Genomic DNA, 22,701 nt, shown 5'->3' with positions numbered 1-22,701 from the left:
CAGGTCTCTGTCTCTTCCCTTCACACCTGGTCAGGCCCCTGACTCCTTGGAGCTACCAATGAGGGAGGAAGGAGGAAATGTTACTCTATGACTTTCAAGACCCCGTCCTAAAGGCATCCAGCTTCCCCGTGGCTGTCTTGGAATGCTAGCTGTCGGGGTGTTCCCTCCCAGAACACAGCCCTGGGAGCCAGCAACCTTGCTGGCAGAATCCTGAGTCTTGTGGAGCGAGCCCCGGTATAAGGGAGTGGTTGACAGTCCCCAGTGAGCCTACAGTCGGACCCGGAGCTGGAGAACCACCCCCGCCCCCACAGCCGGGTGGCTCCAGCCTCCAAAGGGCACGTCCCTTCCAGCCATTCAAGTCTTCCAAGGAGCAGCCCCAGACGTGGAGCAGAGATAATCATCCCCAAGGTGCCCCGTCCACTCCCTCCCACAGAACGTCAGGGCACAAGGACATGACTGCCATCGATGACATGACTGCCACGTTCTGTCCTCAAGTGCGGGTGCTTTGTTATGCAGCAGGAGATAGATGGGACACATGATGGTCATCTATTTCAGAATTTTCAGATGGCCTTTATTGCAGATACTCCGTGACTTTCCCCCTCATGATCCTTCAGACTGTCAGACACCGGGCTAAAATCGTCTTTGGATAGGAGCTATCCATGCACCCCTGACTCTGCCTGGGAAAGAAGGGGAAGCTTCCCAGAGCAGATACCATGATTGGAAAAAATTGCCTGATCTATTTCATGGGTTCCCCGTGCCACTGTTCGAGGCCAACACCCAAATGCCTTTAATGTTCTGAAAAGCGCCTCAAAATCATCTTTCAATTGCATATTACTTGATCTTCAGTTTTGTGACCTGCCTGAACTTAGTACAAACTCCGTGTCACTCTAGAGGTAATTTTGTACGGCAGCCCCATCAGCTCGGTGACAGCGGATGATGGGAGAAAGAAGGCTGCCTTCTTTTGTCCCTACGAAGGACAAGGAGGAAGGGGTGAGGGAGACGCACGCAAGGTCTCCACTGCCTCTCCTCTATGACCACCGCCTGTGTCAGCTCCTCGACGTACAGGATCATTCAGGCTTGGCATCTGTAAAAACACTGGGCAGGCGTTGTTGTTTTTTTTCCTTTTTTGCAATCCTAATTTTTAAGAATCATTTAATTGGGCCCAGAGGCTGTGCTACGGGAGTACACAGAATTTAGGACAAATAAGGCGAATGAGTGCTTCGGGACGTTCCGTTGTTCGCGTTAAGCCTTTAGGAGGACAAGAGCTAACGGAGGACACTGGACCATTGTTAGGAAGCTGATGAGGAAGCACCAGCGCGATTTCAGCGAGAGAGAAGCAGCCACTCTCAGCTTACTGTCCATTTCCCACAATGAAAACCTGAGACGGAAGACAACGAACGCTGTATCCAGGCATCGTTCCTCCATTGTTTCTTCCTGCAGGTTTCATATTAATCCATTGCTGATAAATATACTGCACATATCCCTTTTCTTCTGAGTTTTTCCACTTGACTTTTTCTGTCCCCTACCTTCCGTCCTCTCGGCACCGAACGCTGAGCTACTACCTGGCCTGACGAATTTAAATCCCCTAAGACATCTCTTGCCACAGTATCACAACTAATTTTCTCCTTTCAATTAAAGGTCATAGTTTGTTTGAGAAGAGCAGAAAGTACCGCAAGCATATTGACATTGTGTAAATGAGAACTGAAATCAAGGGGTGGGTAGTTAATGAACAAAAGATCATTGCTCAGTGTCTTAACTGCAGCATTTCGCTCCAGATTAAATCCACTGAAGAGGTGATGGGCCAGAGGACAGCCAGCCAGCCGAGAGGGCAGTCACCCCACACGGTGGGTTCGCCAACCTTCTCTCCCTATTTTCTTCCCACGTATGTAGTTTGCTTCCGAGGACTTCCATGTCCGGCTAAGGGAACAAAAAGCGTATTTCCCCCTCGTACAGGGATCTATCGTTATTTTATAACATATGTGCCCGGTTATACCATTCAGCACGACAACCTGTGTAAGGAAGATGCACTTGGTTTCTTGTGGGCTGAGGACAAGTCTGTAAAGACAAAGGTCACCCTGAAGAACAGAGTAGAAATTACACCCACTGATTCAAAGACTGCATGCATGTAAGTGTTCCAATAATTAATGCAGATCTAACTATGCTTTATAGTTTGCTTACTACTAACACAGAATGACAAACACTTCTGTAGGAGGAAAAGTTTGAAAAGTAAATTGCTGGAATATGTATTTTACCTTACATAAATATGTTTTAGGGAGACTCGTGCTTTAAAAATGTTTTGCAAAGCTGGTATAGTTACGTGCGTGTCTCCCAGAAAGAAGACGTGAAATACATTTTGTTGTTATTTTAAATTTCAGTGTTAAATTTTCACTACAATGTAACTTGAGGGTTTGCTAATAGCTTACAGATTGAGGGTTGCAGAAAAAAAAGAGACACTGGTAGGTAGACTAAAAATTCATTACAATATTACCTCATATGGTAATTATATATAGAAATCTTATTTTAATATAAGTTTTATGCTCTAACCCCTTATTATATTTGATTGTCGACAGTCAGTTATAAATCATTACTATCACTTGAGTAATCAATTAACAAATTTTGGTTTTGGTGAGAGATGAATCATTTGTCTGAGGTTCCTATTTTAAATAGCCTGAATTGCGTGTTTTAAATATATGTTTATATAGCCATTCATCTAAAAAAAAGATGGAATACTATTTCTATGATCCACCAATAAAGATGCTAACAGACAATGTTTGTGTAAGCACACACCATAGAAAGCAGCAAACAATGCAAAAAGAGAGTAATTTTGCTTTCCACATTCACCTTATTTCTAGGGATAGTTTTCCTTACCTATAGAAATTTAAGTTTAAATTAATATGTCTACATCGCCACAGTGCTATCATTAATGGTTAATCATTTGTGTAAATATTCTTTGTTTAAAAGTTAGAGGTAGTTTGTTTAGTAACTAACAAATTCAGTCTTATTAACGATGCCAGCTTTGGAATTCTAGACGTATATAACACATAAACTCTGTCCCAAAAAACCTTTATCATTTACTTCAGGAGGCAAATCTAACACACATGAAATGATTCAAGACATCATAAAATTAGGACAAAGGTGTGTTATTTCAGCTGCAAAAGCTATAAAAGTTCACAGGCAAAGAGATCACGGAAGCTAGAATAATTGGAAGCTTTTATGGGGGAAACGGTCCCATCTGACAATTCCGGGTACTGAATGCTTTCAGCTAACCACCTCCTGGTAACTGCGCCCCTAAACTTTTTACTATAAAAATATAACCACATTAGGAAATGGAAACGAGGGAAATTATTCTTGCTAAATTTAGGAAGTGCTCCCTGACAAAAACTTGATTTTCTATGAAAAATGTGATTTCACTTACAAGTTTTTAGAAAATGCAATTCACAGAATATAGGAGAAGCAGTAATCAATGAAACACTAATGAACAAACTTTTTGTGGTGTGAAGACCAAATAAAATAACCTGAATCTTACTTGTTAGGTTTACACTCCCAGGTTTAGGAAGTAAATTATTCTGGGGAAGAGATTATCCCTGGAAAAATGAAAAAGAATGCCAAGTCAGAAAATTGCACACTGGCTAAGGAGTAATAAAAGGTTCCCTCAGCAGAATTCAAAATTTTAGTATGGGCCAGCAGTTCCATAATATGACTCTGAAAACTTAATTGGGAGAAGGTATAGAAAATAATTCATTGCATGATCACAGAGAGCAAACATTCAAAATATTAATTTATAGATGGCCATAATGGAAATCCAATCCCCTAAGATCTTCACAGCAAAAGAGTAAATGAAGAACATATCAAAATGGACTTCCTGCCCACCTTCAAGATTCCCAGTCGAGACATCTTCCATTGAAGGAGAGAGATCCGGATAATGAGGTCAATTAAATGCAAAAGTTATCATGATCCACACTGACAGAGGCTAACCAGGTAAATGTACAACAGCTCAAAAGAGAAAAAGAGAGAATCTCATGGATGATTGCCAAGCGGATGGCCAGTGCCGAACGCAGAGGTCAGGGTTAAAAGGGAAATTTTCCTTAGGTGATTCTCCACCCCAACATGAGAAGAGCTATTATGCTAAAGCAGCAGAGTACGTGGGGTATAAATATGAAATGGGTCATGAAAAAAAAATGAAACAGCATGAGGAAACCCTAGTTATGCCCACTCTAGAAGTAAAGTTGTATTTTTAAAAAGCACACTTATTAATATGAGTATTAATCATCACTTATAGATAATGCACTTGAAGAAAAAAAAGAAGGAAAAAAATTTTACGGAGCCAAATATATTGAGATAATCAGTAAGGAGTACAAAACGTTCAGATATTCTTCAAGCCTTTTAAGAGGGAATATAAGACAACACGTCATACAGAATTATACAGCAGGGGCACCCGGGAGGCCCTGTGGCTCAGTCAGTTAACCACTGCCTTTGGCTCAGGTCATGATCCTGGGGTCCTGGGATCCAGCCCCACATCAGACTCTCTGCTCAGCGGAGAGTCTGCTTCTCCCTCTCCCTCTTCCCCTTCCCCCCAGCTCATGCTCTCTCTCTCTCAAACAAATAAAATCTTAAAAAAAAAAAAAAAATCCAATTCTATTTTCTTTGTTATTTCCCAACACGATCTCAGTAACAATAGCTGAGTAAACTTAGCAGTCATGAATAAATAAGAATCAGATTAAAACTGGAAAGGATAAATCCAGTGAACAATTCCTGATTTCCTACACTGTGAGCCATTAACAAATTTAAATAAATGAAGGAGGAAAATGTACACATAAGTTCAATAAATTACTTAACTGATAATGTACTTGAAACATGACTATTTGGCTTTAATTGAGTATAAATGTGTATTTTCCACATGAAAAGCTTGTCAAGGAAAATATCAAAATTAAGTATACTTCTAAAATCAATAGCAAATATATGTCTTCATTAATAAAATAGGGCTTTTGTTTTGTTTAGCTTTTACTTTTATTTTGGCAGACTTAACACGGCAAAGGAAATGACCGGTTTCCAGGTCTTAACTGTGGCCGGCAATGGAGATGCCCACGGATCCAAGTTTGGAAGTGAAGAGTTAATATCATTTTTCTTCCTCATTTACCCACAGGAAAGGACAGAAAAGCAAAATATCAAAGGAGCACTGGGAATGACTTCACTAATCGTGAGGACCCTTTGGGCAATAGAGCCTCAGAAGTATACTTTAGTCAAAAAGACCGTTAGACTGTAACTTTATTAACCCACTACACAGAACAGAGCAATGGGTACCAAGAGGGTTTCTTTGAACACAAAGCAACAAGAGCACATTCTCCAAATAGAAGACAGGTGGCTTGTTATCCATTACCCAACTGCTTTAGCTCCAAAGGGAAAAAAATAATAATCTCTATGGTTTCCTGTGTTCACATTTGAATAAGGCATACATAGCCATCAAATTTACTATGTGTTTTTTTAAAGCCATGGATAGGTATTTCTTTCATATCTAAAATTTATCCAAATACAAAGCACATTTAGAAAGGAATGTTAACTTTTTGATGTGAAGTAAGTCACAACTGTCATGGAATTTATATGTATTCTTCTATCAAGAAAATTTTCAGTGCAATTTTCCAAAAAATGTTATTTGAGCACATTTTTCATAACTTCAAGTCATGTTGTTACAAATGATAGACTAAAAATCAGGTGTCCTATTGACTCAAAAGACAAAGACTAAGACACGTATTACAGAGTTAATTATTTTTTCTAATGTGTTTACCCTGAGCTGGGATGGCTTCCCAATTCTCCAATGTATCTACCATGACCTTGAATATCTCCCAAATTCCCTTAAATTTCTACTCCTAACACTGTTGGTTTCACTTATACCCCAGGTGTGTCTATACTGACTTGTGATTTCTCCCTAACTTCCCAGGTTTACCAACCATCATATAGAATGTCTCTCTCATTCCCAGGAGTTTCTAAACTATCCTAGGATATCAGCCTAATTTCACAGCCTGTACACACTAAACTGTACATGAAGTGTCTAAATCCTCAGTTTTTCTACACTGACCAGTGTTGGATCTGTAATTGCCCAGTTCAATCACTATCTTTGGATATCTCCTCAATCTCCAAGCGGCATCTTTTCTGGTCTAGGATGTCTCTCTAACTCACCAGGTTCCATCCTGATCTTGAACATCTCCTTAATTCCCCATCAAGTTCTAAATTAAACAGGAATGGCTCCTTCATCTTCAGGTGTACCCACCTTGACATTGTATGTGTACATAATCCCCCTGATACGTCTACACTGACCTGGCATGTCTTCCAAATCCCCAGATAGTTTTACAATGACTTGGTAATGTTGAGTTCATTTAACTCACATGATTTTAGAAAATATAATTTAAGCCAGAAAAAAAATGCAATGGAAACATTAGAAAAATCTTAGATGTACATTTCTTCATAAAATATTGATGTATTTTCTGTACAGAAGAAAATATTTCAATAATAAGAATTCACAGAAGAATTGAACTGATTAAATTTACAAATATAACAAAATCTGAGGATCTCAAAATGAGTACGTTTAATGTCTGGGTCTCCTAAAAACATAACATGTGCTAGTCAAAATGCATACTTTGCTAAAAGGAATTAATTTGTTCTAATTGTTCAAGAAAAGTTACCATTTTTACTGTCAAAGCAGGGTAATGTTAATGTTGGCTAATACAGCATCTCAAAATCTTCTCATGACAGAAAGAGATGCTAAATACAAAAAGGAACTCAGTCTGTGTACTGACAGAATAAATACTTTGGCTACTGCCAAATTATATATTGCAAATAATTATTCATTTCTTTAAAAGAACAGCAAAGGAAGTAGCACTTCAATATTTTTTTGAATAATTCACATCACTTTGTAAGAAAAGGAATCATATCCTCAGGGAAATTTCCAAATAAGGATTAAACTCAGAAACAGATTGCCTCAAAACAGAGATCACCAACTGTACTTGCAAATGAGGCATCCAGGCAGCATTTTTTAACATCTCTATTTTAATTACTAGGTAAATTGTACTTATTTGTAATTGTGAAAACCAACACTCGGAAAGTTATTTTTAAAGACTGTACTGCACAGGGGAATCATGATTGTTACCATGTAACTCAAATCTTCCCATATGCGAGCAACATCTAGGAATGAAGCTTCATGTCTTTGCTCCCCATTCTGAGGCTACGGAAACTTAAAGGAATCCCAAAATTAAGTCATTCACCATCTCGTATTTCAGTTACTAACACTTACAGACATGGTACACGGAATCAAGCCAATCATCTCCATATTAGTAAATATTTTCCCATTTCATATCACACAGGGGAAATTAAGCTACTTAGGTCTCAATTTTAATTATTTATTCAGACACTCAGTGTCGTGTAGATAAGATTCTATGTGAATTTTGGGGGATTTTTGGACACTTGACCTGGATATCTTCCACTGGGAGGGCAGCCTCTAAAAATACATCTTATTCATATTTGAATTTATTTGGAATTAAAAATAAAAATATTATCCTGGGCCAAATTTTGGTGTAGAGTTTTATTTTTTCATATACATTCTAATTTTTTGAACCTCAGCAATTGGTAAATTACTGTAATATTTGTTAAGGAGTGGGGATAATGTAAAATATGTAATATATACTTGTATTTTATGCAGCATTTAAAAATATGCACATATTTTACACACATAGACCTTATTTGTTTTGAGGTTTTGGCTCTAAATTACAGAGATGAGTCCTAATCTAAGATGTTGAATATCTGTTGTTTAAAATGCAGTTCTAAGATCATTAAGCTTTCACGTAAATAATAAGATATACCTTGCAGCTTGACAGACAACAATATTTCATTTTCCTAACACAGAAATCTACAATCAACTTCTGCTAATGCTATTTGAACATGGCATCCTTAAAAAACATAACTACTCAGTATTAAAAAATTTGTTTCACTCTTTTAAAATTGTATCAATGAAATTTAAGCTTCCACAGTTGAAGAGAAAATTCTACAAATTCATACAGAAAAAGAGACATTTGAAACATGTGTCTTATAGTAAATGGACTTTTTAATGATCCATTCAGTAAAGAAAAATTGTTTCCCAGCAGAAATTCCACAGATTTCCAAACTGTCTGAATGCATAATAATGAAATTACTCAAGCTCAGGTATTACCTTTTTTATTATTTTTAGCACCTGCCATTTTTCTGTGAAAGCACATCCATTCATTCTGTCATCTAATTAGCATCAGGGCAAGTTATGACAAACCAAATAGTGTAGGTAGGGAATCAAAGATAACATATTTTACAGAAATAATGCTATTTGTTCACCGTCTTTTTCTGACACATCTCACATTTTATTAACTTAGTCCTTGAAAATCAGACTAAAATCCACTTGCTTTACTCTGGATCATTCTGAATAAAATCTTGCATTCTACGAAGAAGTCAGTGATCTGAATTATGCTAACAGAAATGGTTTTCCAAATTGGAGGGGGTTTTCAAAACTTGACTTTTTTCTATCCGTATAGTGAAAATTCTCCCAAATGTTCATTTTAATTCCCATTGTATTTTTGCCTCAGTTATTTTTAAACCACAAAAGTGCTCTGCAATGGAATAGATTCACCTGCTTTAATAAACATGAGCAAGATGGTGTGTCTGTTAACTTTAACTATTAGCATGACAACTGTCTTTCTCACACAAAGAAATTTATGAAACATTACTGGGATAAATTTATGAAACTTAGCATTTATAAATTTTTTAACATCTAGGAAAGAAAATAACAATATACATTTCTGTGTGATCTTATCCCTGATTATTTCCTTAGAACATATTTTGAGAAGTGGGATTAACTGGAGAAGAGTATACAAACATTCTTTTTATTTTTTTTAAAGATTTATTTCTTTATTTGAGAGAAAGAGAGAGCAGGAAGAGGCACAGAGGGAGAAAGACAGTCCTGAAGCAGTCCAACACGGGGCTCGATCCCCGGACCCTGAGATCATGACCTGAGCCGAAATCAAGAGTCTGATGCTCAACCGACTGAGCCATCACCTAGGCACAAATATACAAATATTTTTAAGAATCTTGTGCTTTGGATCTGGAAGTTTAGTACCAGTGCACTCTATAATTTATTTATTTACTTTTTTTTAAAGGTTTTATTTATTTATTTGACAGACAGAGATCACAAGCAGGCAGAGAGGCAGGCAGATGGAGACGGGGAAGCAGGCTCCCTGCTAAGCAGAGAACCCGATTCGGGGCTCGATCCCAGGACCCTGAGATCATGATCTGAGCTGAAGGCAGAGGCTTTAACCCACTGAGCCACCCAGGCACCCCGCACTCTATAATTTATAACAAATTCTAAAAAGGTAAGGAAATTTGTTAAGACTACAGTTAATATATCTGTCTTTGAAAGTTTAAATTAAGTTCAGGTTGATGAGAGTCTCAAATTTATCATTGAAAAATACACCCAAATGTAAAAAAAAGTCATTTAATCTTATATTTATAATTACGTAAATCATCTTTGAATGGCAGGAGATGATGTGTAATTTCTTATGTAGAACTTCTAGACTACTTAGACAAAACCAGAGATTTAGAACAAAATCACAGAGCGTTTAACCTGCCTCAAGAGAGCCCTTCACTCTGCATGTACTATACTTGCCCGTAAGTCATTGTAAGTATTGTTCAATCAACAAACATTTATCGACTGGCGCTTAAGTGCCAGTCATTGTGCTACAATGCCGAGCATGTGGTGATGAAAGACACAGAAAACCTCAAAGAGTTACAAAGTTACAATCCAGCAGGGAACACAGACCAGAAAACCAATTACATTTTAATACCATACAGGAGTACGGCACAATGGAACTGAAGGGGAAGAACATAAAACCTGGCCTGGAAGGGGGTCAGGACGGGTTCTCCACCCAATGGTCCCTGAGGATTGGGATAAAGTCACTGAGTCTGAGAAGATGAAGAAGGTTTTTTGTTGCTGCTGCTGTTTGTTATGAAGTAACAGCAAATGCATGAAAAGAAAAACAATACAACAGAAGTTCAATATAGCTAGAGCAGAATGTGGTGATTTCTACTGACCAACAACTGATATTTAATGGTTTAGTGGCCTCTATGTGTTCCTTATATTCTGTATTTCTACATGCAGAAACTCCTTGATGCAGAAATATATAAATTTTTTTCAAATATCTAGCAATTCCTTTATATAAAAATAAATGATATTAATATTTCTGTGTATCTCTTTTCATAGTTTTTTCAACATAGCTACATTTTTTTTATTCAATTGGAGTTGGTAGTTTTATATTTGGTTTTCTACATACTATTGCAAATATATTCCCATATCATTATTTTAAGTTATTTTTAAAAATATTTTTAGTAAATACAAATCATCATCAACACGTACCAAAATATACTTACACAAAATCCTATTCATTTTTTTTTTTTTGCAATTAAGAATTTGTTATGGACTAAACAGTGTCCTCCCAAAATTTATATGTTAAAACTCTAACCCCCAATGTCATAGTATTTGGAGGTGGGGGCCTTTGGGAGATAATTAGGTTTAATAATCATGAGAGTAGAGCCCACGAAAGGATTAGTGTCAATACGAGGACACAAATCCTGCTTGCTCAGCCAGTTGAGGAAAAGGTCTTAGCAAAGAACTAAATTGGCCAGCACCTTGATCTTGGACTTCCCATCTCCAGAACTGTGAAAAAAATATATGTCTAAGCCACCCATGGTATTTTGTTATAGCAGACCAAACTAAGAGAGCATCTGTAATTTTTTTAATTAGAAAAATATCAATATACATTTTTGTGTAATATTATTCCTGATTATTTCCTTAGGATAGATTTTGAGAAATGGAATTATTGAAAAGAGCATACAGAATTTTTTTTTAAGATTTTTCAAGAGAAAGAGAAAAGGAGCGAGTGGGGAGAGGCACTGAGGGAGAAGAGAGAGACTCTCAAGCAGACTCAGGGCTGAACACAGAGCCCAACAGACACCGGGCGCCATTTCATAACCCGTTAGATCTTGATCTAAGGCGAAATCAAGAGTCTGGGGCTTAGCTGACTGAGCCATCCGCATGTGCCAAGTATACAAACATTTTTAAGGATCCTGATGTAAATTTCCAAACCAATTCCAGGAAGAATACATTCTTAACAACAGCATAAGAGAAGTTCCATCCTGCAGGCATATCTTTTACTATATTATCTTTCATTAGCTGGATAATTTTTTTTTTCTTGACCTAACTTTTCATTTCAAATATGCAAAATAAATCTGAAGGTTCTTAGACGTATTACGTGTAAAAATAACTCTTACTAAACTATTATAACAGCATATACTCATGCTTCACAAAGTTAAAATTTTAAAAACCTGAGATTTAAAGCTTTGTTTTTCAAAATGTGAAGACTATAACCGGTATAGCTTTCCTCAACAGTTGAAGTTTTGGAACACTCCTTAGCAAGGGACTATGCACAGGTTCTATTAAGAAGGGAACAGAAAGATGAATGAAAACTTAATCATACAGAATTAAACTCACCTTTACTCTGACTTCTCATCCACGGCTTTTTTCATTGTGTTACATGCCGAGACTATATAATGTGGAACTTCCCTTAGAATTCAGAATATTTCTGTACATGTCCTCATGTTTCAACATAACCTAAAATGGGATAAGCTTTTTTTTTTAAAACCACAGGTAAAAAACAAACAAACAAAAAGCTTTAAATAAAATCCCAAATTCCAAGGTTAACCCCCTTGACCAACTACAGGCCAACAGTATTTTCCACGAAGACCAGTAGTATTTTCCACTAAGATTTTCACCTTTCAGAGGATTCAGAGATGGTATTGACAACGTGTGATGCCAGAGTAAAGTCACAGCCAACATTTGCTGTAGCTAAGAAAATCGTGAAATGCCTGTCTTCCGTAGACAGGAACAATTTTCATTTGCTTAAAGGTTCCTAAGTACATACAGGATTCTATGCAGTTCTGGATTCACATCAATTTCTAGATCAATAATTAAGGTTCTATAAAACTTATATACAGCTAATTGAAGATTCTGTAAAATATACATACAGAATTTGTCAACCTCAGACTCCTGAGAATAATTAAATTAGCTCTGGCAAGAGACAAACTTCAAAGTTTGCAGGAGACGAGCTTCCAACATTAGAAGTCTATTTCTTGTCCACCTGAAATCCAACACTGGCATCCAGCGCTGCTTTCTGGAACAGTCTCTCCAAAGTCACAAGAGAAGGCAGTGGTTAGGGGAGGCACCTCAGCTACTATCTACCTTCACTGAAAGTGACACACCATTTGTGCTTACGGTTCATGAATGAGAACAGCGTGGAAGCCCGCGCAATGGAGAAGAGGGAAGGGTGATGTGTGCCACTGATTTCTGCCATGTATCCCAACTAAACAGGATATTTAAAATCTGTACTGCAGGGATACCTGGGTGACTCAGCTGGTTAAGTCTCTGCCTTCAGCTCAGATCATGATCTCAGGGTCCTGGGATCAAGCCCCGCATCGAGCTCTCTGCTCAGCAGGAAGCCTGCTTCTGATCTCTCTTTCTCTGTGTCAAATAAATAAAAAATCTTAAAAAAAAATAAAATCTGTACTGCATGAAAGAGTTAACAGAGGTCAGAATTCTACTATGAAATCTTCATTGAATGTGTCCTCAACCTCATATTAGATAGTGCACAGAAACGTTAAGACATTTTAGACATAATCCCTATCCACAAAAGTCCTAACATTTATAATATAGTTAAGGAGTTGGTGAAAAATGTATGAATAATTTAATAATTTTCTGCAACACAGAAAATGAAAACTTTCATTATCAAAAGGGGGAGATCCATGAATAATAAGGGTAGGCTTTTAGGCTTCATGAAAAAGATAGGGGGCAAGTCCATCCCCAAAGGACAGCAGAGTGGGATGTCTACAGGAGCAGGAAAAAGCATGTGCCTCAGAGGCAAGATGATGGGCTCCAGAGAAGGTGAAGGGGAGAGGAGACATGACAGCCTCAGGGAACCTACGGAAATGGGCCCCACTGGCCATAGAGAGTACATTTTGAGAAATCGTGGAAGATAAAATTAAATACACAGAGGAGAGAAGCTTGGAGACCACACAGAGAAACTTAAAAACTGTAGAAAAGCAGGAAACATAAAACTCTTGGGCAGAAGGCTGATTATGTTTTTGTTTAAGAATTACACTTCACCTATGTCTACAAGGACACAAGTAGCTTACAAAATTCGGCATCAAGGAATAAAACAAAGCAGAGTTTGCTTGATGAAATTAAAGAAGTTAATAAATTTAATGAAACAGAAGGAAGGGATGCCGCACTACCTTGTTCTTGGAACCACAGCTGGGCAGGGAGGACTCGACCGTGCTGTGAGTCTGGCTCTGAATTTTCTTACTTAAAACACAGAGGAAAGTCGATCGGGGGAAATCATTTGCACTGGTTGAGCCAAAAAGAAATCACCTTCAATGCATGTCGTGATATAAGCAGGGCAGGGTGTGAGAAAGGCTCTCCGGGCAGTGACTCCTGCAGGGAGTCCAGGGCCCAGCAGGAAAAGGAAGGAGCACAGCCCGGGTAAGGGCCCCATCACCATGCTTGGCAACGAACACCCCGATGACCAAAGGAACACAGCAGCTGGGGCGATCTGATGGTAGCAGCAGCGGCGATCCGATGGTAGCAGCAAATGCCTTGTGTGTGTGGACCTTGCGAATCCCTGACCAGGCTCTGAGAAGTGTCAGGAAAGGAAGGGGGGCACACGCTAGAGTTTTCACGAATCAGAGACATCCCTGAAACTGACCAATCCAGTCCCAGAGCGCCACAGGGACACTTCCACAAATGTAGGTGGACTTCTTTCCGTGCAACTGTCCCTTCTATTTCTGCCAAGGAGCCTAATACTACCGATGGGGCTACAGCAGCGCAGACGCTCGCATTGATTATTTAGACGAGATACAGAGAAGGCTTGTATGAATAATTTAGCTTACCATGACTAATGGTATTGCTTTGGGAACACCCAAACTTCACTCGGAAAATCAGACAGTCCTACGGCTATTAGAAACGTCTAGCGATCAATGACAACACCTTCTCTTCTTCACGTAATGCCACATCTAAATCATCATGATGACTCCCGTTTCCAAGTCTTTCGGAACAGGACGTAGTATACTCTCTGACAGATGGCCCTAGACATAGTAAGACAGACCTAGTTTACAGATTGCCAGTTTTATAGAGAAAGATCAAGTATAGTCCCATACTAAAGAATAAGGAAACCAACACACAAAAAGAAAAAATGCTTTAAAATGCAGTAACAACAATACCAACTCTCATTCATAAGATTCTTGAAATAAATCAGGTGAAGGAAATGAAGATAAAAAAGATACAATTAAGGTAAATCTTCCAACACTCCTCCTTGAAACTTGTGATGTTCCTTTTTCAAACACCTAAAACATTGTTATAACATTGTTATAATAGCATGCTGTTAAAAAATATACACGACTTTATTATTAAGGGGCAGTGACAACTGGTTTGATCTCATTTAGTACTATCCCCTAGGTAATAGAGAGGTAATCAAATTTCAACCCAGTATGAACAACTAATAATTATAAGAAAATATCACCACAGTAAATCAGCATCCTTCAGTTACTTCCACCACTTTTTATTATTTCTAGGTAATAATTAAACCAACATTGATCAACCAGAGAGATTTATCGATTCTCTCATAGTACAGATGATACCATTTTGTTCCTTGCATGAACATGTGACAATCTTCTAAGTCACTGGATTCCAGACTCTGGATCTGAGAATTTACTTAACACATCATAACCTATATGGGGCTCCTTTGAAAAAAATGGACCAATCTGTCCATTCTAACATCCATAGTCTTTGCTACAACATCATGCAGAAAGAACTTATAAATTTGACCACTCTACAAAATACCACTCTACGATGGGGAAAAAAAAAAAAAGGGTTGACTTCAATGAAGAATAAAAAACATGACCAAAAACCATGTTTCCTTTCAATCAAATAATAAGATCTAACTATCTCCTGAGGCTCTTCAAACAAAAGACTAATTCTTGGATTATCAGATTACATCAAAACAACTTGTAAAGTTTTGTTTTAAATTATTTTTCTAATGCTCTTTTTTTTTTTTTTACTCTTGTTTCATTTGTTCATCAATTTTGTTCATTTTTTTTAAAGATTTTTATTTATTTATTTATTTGACAGACAGAAATCACAAGTAGGCAGAGAGGCAGGCAGAGAGAAGAGGTAGCAGGCTCCCTGCTAAGCAGAGAGCCCAACTCAGGGGCTCAATTCCCAGACTCTGAAGCTGAAGGCAGGGGCTTAACCCACTGAGCCACCCAGGAGCCCCTGTTCACTTCTTTAAAATAAAATTTCTTTATAATGGAGATAGAAGTGGGAAAATACACTGAAAAAGACCACTTGGGGTGCCTTTGCCTTTGGTTCAGGTCATGATCTCAGGGTCCTGGGATCGAGCCCCACATCAAGCTCCCCGCTCATCGGGGAGCCTGCTTTTCCCTCTCTCTCTCTGCTGCTCTCTCTGTCAAATAAATAAATTAAATATTTATTTTTTAAAAAGCCAACTCAGGTAAATGGTTGTATGGACAATTCTGAAAACATTAATAGAGGCATTACAGGATGTCCACAGATATGGAGTTTGCGATCTGTAAAAGTACACTGTCATGCGGACCTACATGGGTCACGCTACAACATTACTGACGATCAAGTTAATAAGCATTTAGATATTGTGGCACTGCTCCAAGAACTTAGGCAGCTTCTTTGTAAGCATCATGATCTATAATTTTCTAAATGTATACTGCCATTTTCATCATGTAAGGATTATGAACGTAAAAGGCCCACTGAAAGGTTTAAAAAAGCAAATAATTTATTCAAAAAGAAAACAGAAGGAAACGTCAAAGCAGGTGGTAATCAGCTCTCATCTCATAAACTGGTGACATTTCAACAATTCTAACTTCAGGTCAATTTAATTTGTGAATCCATCTAGACTGCGAAGCCGGTATCGACTTTTCTACGATTTACTAATGGTTAAAACAGTATCACTTTTGCTGTTGAAAAAAATGGCAGGGGTCTCGGGATATGGACACAGAACAAGATAAGTTTATAATTAGCTTCCAACTGTCAGAATCGCTAACATTACTCCAGTATCTCGATGCTGTTAGAATGACATAATAAATCATTAAACATTTATCAAATGGCAGTTTTCGTTGGGACTAACGTTCGATTCTCAAAAGCTTAAACAAAGAAGTTCCCTTCCAATGAGACAATTTGCCAACACCTATAAAACACCAACTCTTCTTGCCAAGCACACAGCAATACATTTATTTGTAAAAAAGAATCTTTCATTTATGTATTTATTCAACATGCTGTAAGAGGGCGCATGTGGATACAAATTCACAACAAATGTATGTATAGCATTAATTAGAACTGCTATGAACATTACGTAAGTCCATGTAAGTGTATCACTGGTTGTACTTGGATTTAAGTCCTTAATAGGACTACAACCCTACACACCGTAGTGTATAATATATGTGACATGTAGAAAAAGGTATGTCTCAGACATAGCTGAGAACCATGACCTCTGATACTCGGTAAATGTATCAGCTATCTTGTGACAGTTGTGAATTTCACAAGACACCTGTATTTCTACCATCCCTACTTACATGAAATCTAGTTTTTCTTTGTAGAACAGTGAGGTGACATGATATAGACGCATCTTTTTAAAACGTGTAAGTCCTACAGTGCCACAGAAAGTATGCAACTTGTCAATATTTTTTCTAAGAATAGGCCCCACTGTATTTGATGTTTTAATAAAACAGATATTTTCCAACTAATCTCTTCTCTCCACCAGCCCTTATCCCCATAATGTATCTAATAAAAGCCAGCATTTAGGTGCAGGCTGTACATTATGCAGAAGATAACAGATGAGCATATCAGCTGTTTTGCAACTGCAAGGGTAGATTTATTGATAAAACTGTACAAAGTGAACTAACCTGACTTTCAACAGTAACATGGGACGCTATCCGTTTTGGCTTGTTACCTGTTTGTAATACTCCTTCCAGCACAATGAAACAAATGACTTTGTAACATTAAGAAAATGGGCACTGGTTAAAAGACTCAGAAATGTTCCTTTCCACAAACTTAGGAAAGGCTTGTTTTAAACTGAGTATTTTAACCTCTTAGATATTTTTCTTACAACGTCTTCGCTAATAATGTTCGTACCAAAGTGTGGTTACTGTGCCATCTTCAGGACGCTTTTAGAACACAACTCTATAAAGTAAGTTAGAATGGACTGTCTGGGATGGGGTTCTTGATTCTATTAACAGTATAGAAAGTTTTGTATTTATATTATTATAAAAAGTGTTGGTTAAAAATCTATTATAAGGCAAAATTATACAAACTTCCATTTATGTGGGAATATAAAAATATGAAAAATTTTACATGTAAATACATACATATGCTTACACACGTTGGTTTTTAAGTACTTAGTAATTTCCAAAGCACTTACATATGATCTTATTTTGTATTTACAGCATTCCTGTGTGGTAAGTACAGCGGATACTAGCATAATCTTTTAACAAATGAGAAACTCAGGGATACAGACTTTGTCCAAAGTGTCAGAGTTATTGAACCACAAAGCCATGATTCAAGCCTGCATCTTTGCACTCCCAGAAAATTACTTCCACTTACCAGAGTAATTTTTACCTTTATAATCAATGAAGAAAATTACATGTAATTCCTAATTATTCTTGGTCAATAATTTCTTAAAATATCTATACTGAGAATTGGAATGATTTCTGGCTAGAATGGTCATATATCAGAGAATCAGACATTTACAGCAAGTTCAATTCTTTCATCATTCCTGAATTCTATTTGAACAAGAGACCTATAGTAAAACAAGGATATGTCTCATTAACAGAAAATTAGAGTTATGCAAATCCATCCAAATATGCAGAATGAATGGTCTATGTGATAAACCAGAATATGCAAACACAAATTTGCTGTTCTAATATCTCAAAGATATAAGAAAGAACTAACAACACATGGAGCATCTGGGTGGCTCAGTGGGTTAAGCCTCTGCCTTCGGCTCAGGTCATGATCTCAGGGTCCTGGGATTGAGTCTTGCACTGGGCTCTCGGTTCAGCAGGGAGCCTGCTTCCCCCTCCCCCTCTCTCTGCCTGCCTCTCTGCCTACTTGTGATCTAAGAACTAACAAGACGCCATAATGTCATTGGGGATGACCACATATCCCGGTTTTCTTGGAATGATAGTAATGTAGGACATTCAAGCATGTCCTACTTTGGACAGCAGATGGAATGACCTACTGAAAGTGGTTTATGAAGCAGAGAGGCATCCTGATCCAATGGGACTAACTGCAACCAGAGCAGGAGAGTAGGGGAAGCATGCACACTCCGTGAAAGGCTTTCCTCTTCAGAAATCCAAGCCCTGTGTATGTGTCCTGGACAGCACAGTCCACCCAGAACCAGAAGACACATGTTTCACTTCCAGCTTTGTCTTTCATGAAGCTAGTGAATTTATGTATTATCTCTGACATTCTCTAAGCTTCAATTTCCTTGTGAAGGATAATACTTCCTCCCTGAGGTTTGTGCAAATACTAAATAAGGTGACCATGTGAAATCTACTAGAACTACGCCCCACAGCCAGAACTTTATGAACGAATGTTCATTATAAATCTGTAAGTCTCTGAGGTTTGGGGAGATTTCCAGGACAGGAATGATAATCAAACAGATGTACTGATAGAGTGAATTTTAAGGGACAGAAAAGGCATTACCCTTATAAGAGAAGATTTTTTTTCTCTATCTTAATCAAATTTGTCTATTTTATTAAATTAGCAATTTGCACAAATCAACCAACCAAACAGGGCTTTCCCTAGTATGAAAGAAATACAAAAACCCACTAAATGTTCATTAAATTAGGGAACTGCTGATTCATGGACTTTTCTAATGCAAACACCTCTTCCTAGAGACAAAGTTCCTAAACTTCTGAGTTATAAGTCCAATTTGCAATCCAGAAGGAACCTATAGGACTCTGCCCCAAACACAAATTATATTATACAATATTGTAAATATATTGTACAATAGTGTAAATATAATAAATATATATATTATACAATATTGTAAATAAACATATATATTACATGTATATGTAATGCACTCCTACACAAAACTATACCGACAACTTCAAGAGGTTTCTGAAAAACTCTAAAGCCATTACCACAGGTTTTTAGCCAAGAATATCTAAACTGGAGCAGGGGCAGGCTCTTTGTTCACCCCTAACAGTCTTTGTTGATAGTAAACAACCGAAATGGCTATTTAATGAAGAAATACTTCGCCTCACCCCACGGCTGTTTCTATTTTATTCTATCCTAACCTGTTCCTCTACACTGCACTGCTCCTGCTAAAAAATAATAATGCTGGTTTAACCAGCTATACTGATTTCAGATTTCATGCTCAAGACTGAAAACGCTGCAGAGCGGGACAGCGGAGGTGGGTCACGGGAGGCAGGATAAGGCCAACTGTCTTGGTTATTAACCCACAGGAGAGAGTCTCTGAGGGACCGAAGTGTCCCGTAGGACCATTGGCACAAAGGAACTGGAGAAACCCCAGGCCTCCTTCCCGCTTTCATGAAGAGCTCTGGCGAACTCTGGGGAAGCAGCCCCCATGCTACTATCTGAAGGAGACTTTTTCATGTACATTGGCATGAAAATGACTGGGGGATGGGGAACCCATGAGACCAGGACAGTGCCACAGTCCCTTGAACACTGCTTTTAAGAAGAAAGGTTTTCTTAGCAAACATCCCCAAAAAAATAAGTTCACTAGTACATTTACGCATTTATTTATACTGACCTCGTTTGCAAACAGATTTGAGAGGACTTCAGAAGGAATTTTTTTTTTTTTCAAATTAATTTGGAATTAGGTGCCTTGGCAATGAAATACTTAGAATCGTCTAACAGTGGGTTCAGTGATAATACTTGGGAAGGCACAGGAATAATGGATTGCTGAGTCCACGGTATTTAGACTCAGACAGGCAGGCTGTGATTGGGATGAGAGTGAGGGAGCCCTGAGAGCTCTTAACCATCTGCATAAAGCCACAGTTGGGGAGGTCTCTGCTGTCCTTCTTTGGAGTCAAGAGAAGACTAATCCACGGAAGGGCTACACAAGGAATACTTAGAGTCATCTTTCAATTTAGAAACAGAGACTGGGAAGCCCGGATTCTAGAGTGGGCAGGTGGGAAGGGGGAGCTGCCCAGAAGGCACATGACAAATAAGCAAAGTGTACCATCGATTCAAAGGTGATCGACCCACGCTGCAAGGGGAGAAAAAAAAAAAAAGACCAAGGAAGGGAAGAGCAGGAAAGGAGAGTTGGGGAGAGCCCACGTGGCAGCGCGGCGATGGTGCGGGGACAGAACAAAATGCTACGGTTTAAAGCGGATGCAGAGAAAAATACACTTTTCAGAAGTGTCGCCACTTAGACGATTCCGATCTTTTAGAGCGTTCATGTCATCAGCCCAGCCCATCTAGCAAATTACAGCTAGAGGTGAGTTTGAAGTAAACAAGCTTATTTACTTTGTTTAAAAAACAACTCTGAAGGTCTCGACTTTGTCGAAAGAAAACTCCAATAAGCGTTATCTTAACGTATCAGATAAAAGGCTCAGTTAAAAGGCAATTTGCAAGAGTTTTATGAATGTTGTTTGGGGGAGAAACATTAATGCCGTTTTCTGATAGCCTATGGTATCCAAACTTGACTGACAGAATTACACTTCATTAAAAGCTATGTGAGTCTTCATTATTGTTCAATCCTGCGTATCTTGGTGACAGTTGATAGTCACTAAGAAATGGTTTAAATACACGTCTGTAGCTAAAATATCTAACTCTGTATCCTGTGCTTTGGGTTGGAAAATTTAACAAGCTTTGACTGTCAACAGTACTACAGACATAAAACACTTCCGAGGAAATAGGAGGTCCTTCTTCGGACATCAAATAATTTGAATTAATAACCTATATCATTTGATTGTGCAGATTTGGTACTAATCGTTCCATTTGTTTTACACAAGCAAACATGACCATTTAAAGCAGCTCTGGAATTGTAACCTTACAAACACGGAGGACATTCTTTTTTACTGCTAACACCCATAATCCTCAAAAATGTTCCTGATATCTTCTATACTAAAAGGCACTAGTATATATCATACATACTACAGTCTAGTGGAAGAGACATAAAGAATTTTTCTTGTAAGAGGCAAGTGTGGACCTAGAACATGGACCTAGTGATCCAACACATACCAATTAATTATTATGCTCATTGTTAAACCATTTTCATTTGACCTGTTAGAGCAGATTAGTTTTCTTACACTTCAAGCTCCAGCAACCAACATGAATATATGTCTACAAGACCAAATATGATTTTACTTGCAATATAGCCTTGACTTGGTTGTTGCTGTTGAGAGTTCCTGCTGTATACAAGCTCGCGGTTGTAGTCTTGAAACCTAAGCTCTGCCCTATTCCCTCCGTTCATGTCTCAGCCATCTCCCCAAGTTTTAGAATTATAGCTTCTACCATTTTATTCTAAGGTTTATTCTTATGCTGCTCCCGAGCATGAGAAAGTGATCTCACACACCGTGCACACCGTGGAAAAACTGCGACCCTTGCATGGTACTGTGAATGCAAAATGGCAGAGATGTCGTAGAAAACAGCATGGAGTTTCCAGGAGGAATTAAAAGTAGAACTACCACATGATCCGGCAATACCACTTCTTTGTATTTATCCAAAAGAACTGAAATCAGGATCTCAACGAGATATCGGCAGTCCCGTATTTACTGCAGCACTATTTGTAACAGCCAAGATTTGGAAAGATCCTAAATGTCCATTGACAAATGACTGGATAAAGAAAATACGGTATATGCTAAATGTAGAACATCCAGCCTTTTAAAAAGAAGGAAATCCTGCAGCTTGCGACAACATGGGTGAACCCTATGGACGTCATGCTCGGTGAAACCAGTTAGTCATGGGAACAAAGGTACTGCATGATTCCACGTCCACGACGTTTCTAAAACAGCCAAATTCTTAGACTCAAAGGGCAAAATGCCGGTTTCCAGGGGTAAAGGGAAGTTTACCAGTTACTAATCAATAGCCATAGTTTCAATTTAGCAAGTTCTAGAGATCTGCCATAAAACACTGCCCTTATGGTCAACAATCATGTACTCGGTAAATAAAAATGTAAGAGGGTAGATCTCACGTAAACTGGTGTTTTAGCATAATAAAATACAATTTAAAATAATTAGACCGCTTAACACGTTCTACTCTTCTTTAAAAGAAATCTAAATTTTAAAAAGGAAAACAAAACTCCTACAACGTAGCATAGTGGACAGATCTGGATGAGTAAGGTAGACTCTTCTCTTTTTCCATAGTGTCAGAATACTTGGTAAGACAGCACTGAGCTATAATCAGTGGTTAGTTCCAGAATTCCCTTAGAAAAAGTCTTAAGGTTATGGTCTATTTTATCTAGGCTTTATGTTTTGTGTGGGTATATGCTAAATATTATGATTCTATCATGTTATGGAGCATAGGAGAAGGAGGGCACGTCCTGTCAGTCACCCCTGGGGACGAATCCTATGGATCCTGTTCTC

The 22,701-nt window shown here is 38.1% G+C and overlaps 2 long non-coding RNA genes across 3 annotated transcripts in view; one reads left to right on the top strand and one right to left on the bottom strand.

The window, feature by feature from the left end:
* The window catches only part of LOC106004012, a 143,214-nt gene that overhangs the window by 30,328 nt on the left and 90,185 nt on the right, over positions 1-22,701 (bottom strand). The gene's annotated exons all lie outside the window — the stretch shown is intronic.
* On the top strand, positions 1,752-4,508 carry LOC106004013. The gene is made up of 3 exons (XR_001176833.2): positions 1,752-1,844; positions 2,001-2,125; positions 3,786-4,508. It is a non-coding gene; the product is annotated as an uncharacterized LOC106004013 (long non-coding RNA).

Source organism: Mustela putorius, unplaced genomic scaffold (assembly GCF_011764305.1).
Source record: "Mustela putorius furo isolate JIRA1106 unplaced genomic scaffold, ASM1176430v1.1 tig00003932_pilon_pilon_pilon:0A:0A, whole genome shotgun sequence".
In the NCBI taxonomy this organism is placed as follows: domain Eukaryota; kingdom Metazoa; phylum Chordata; class Mammalia; order Carnivora; family Mustelidae; genus Mustela; species Mustela putorius.
This window is presented reverse-complemented; position numbering and strand designations above follow the sequence as displayed.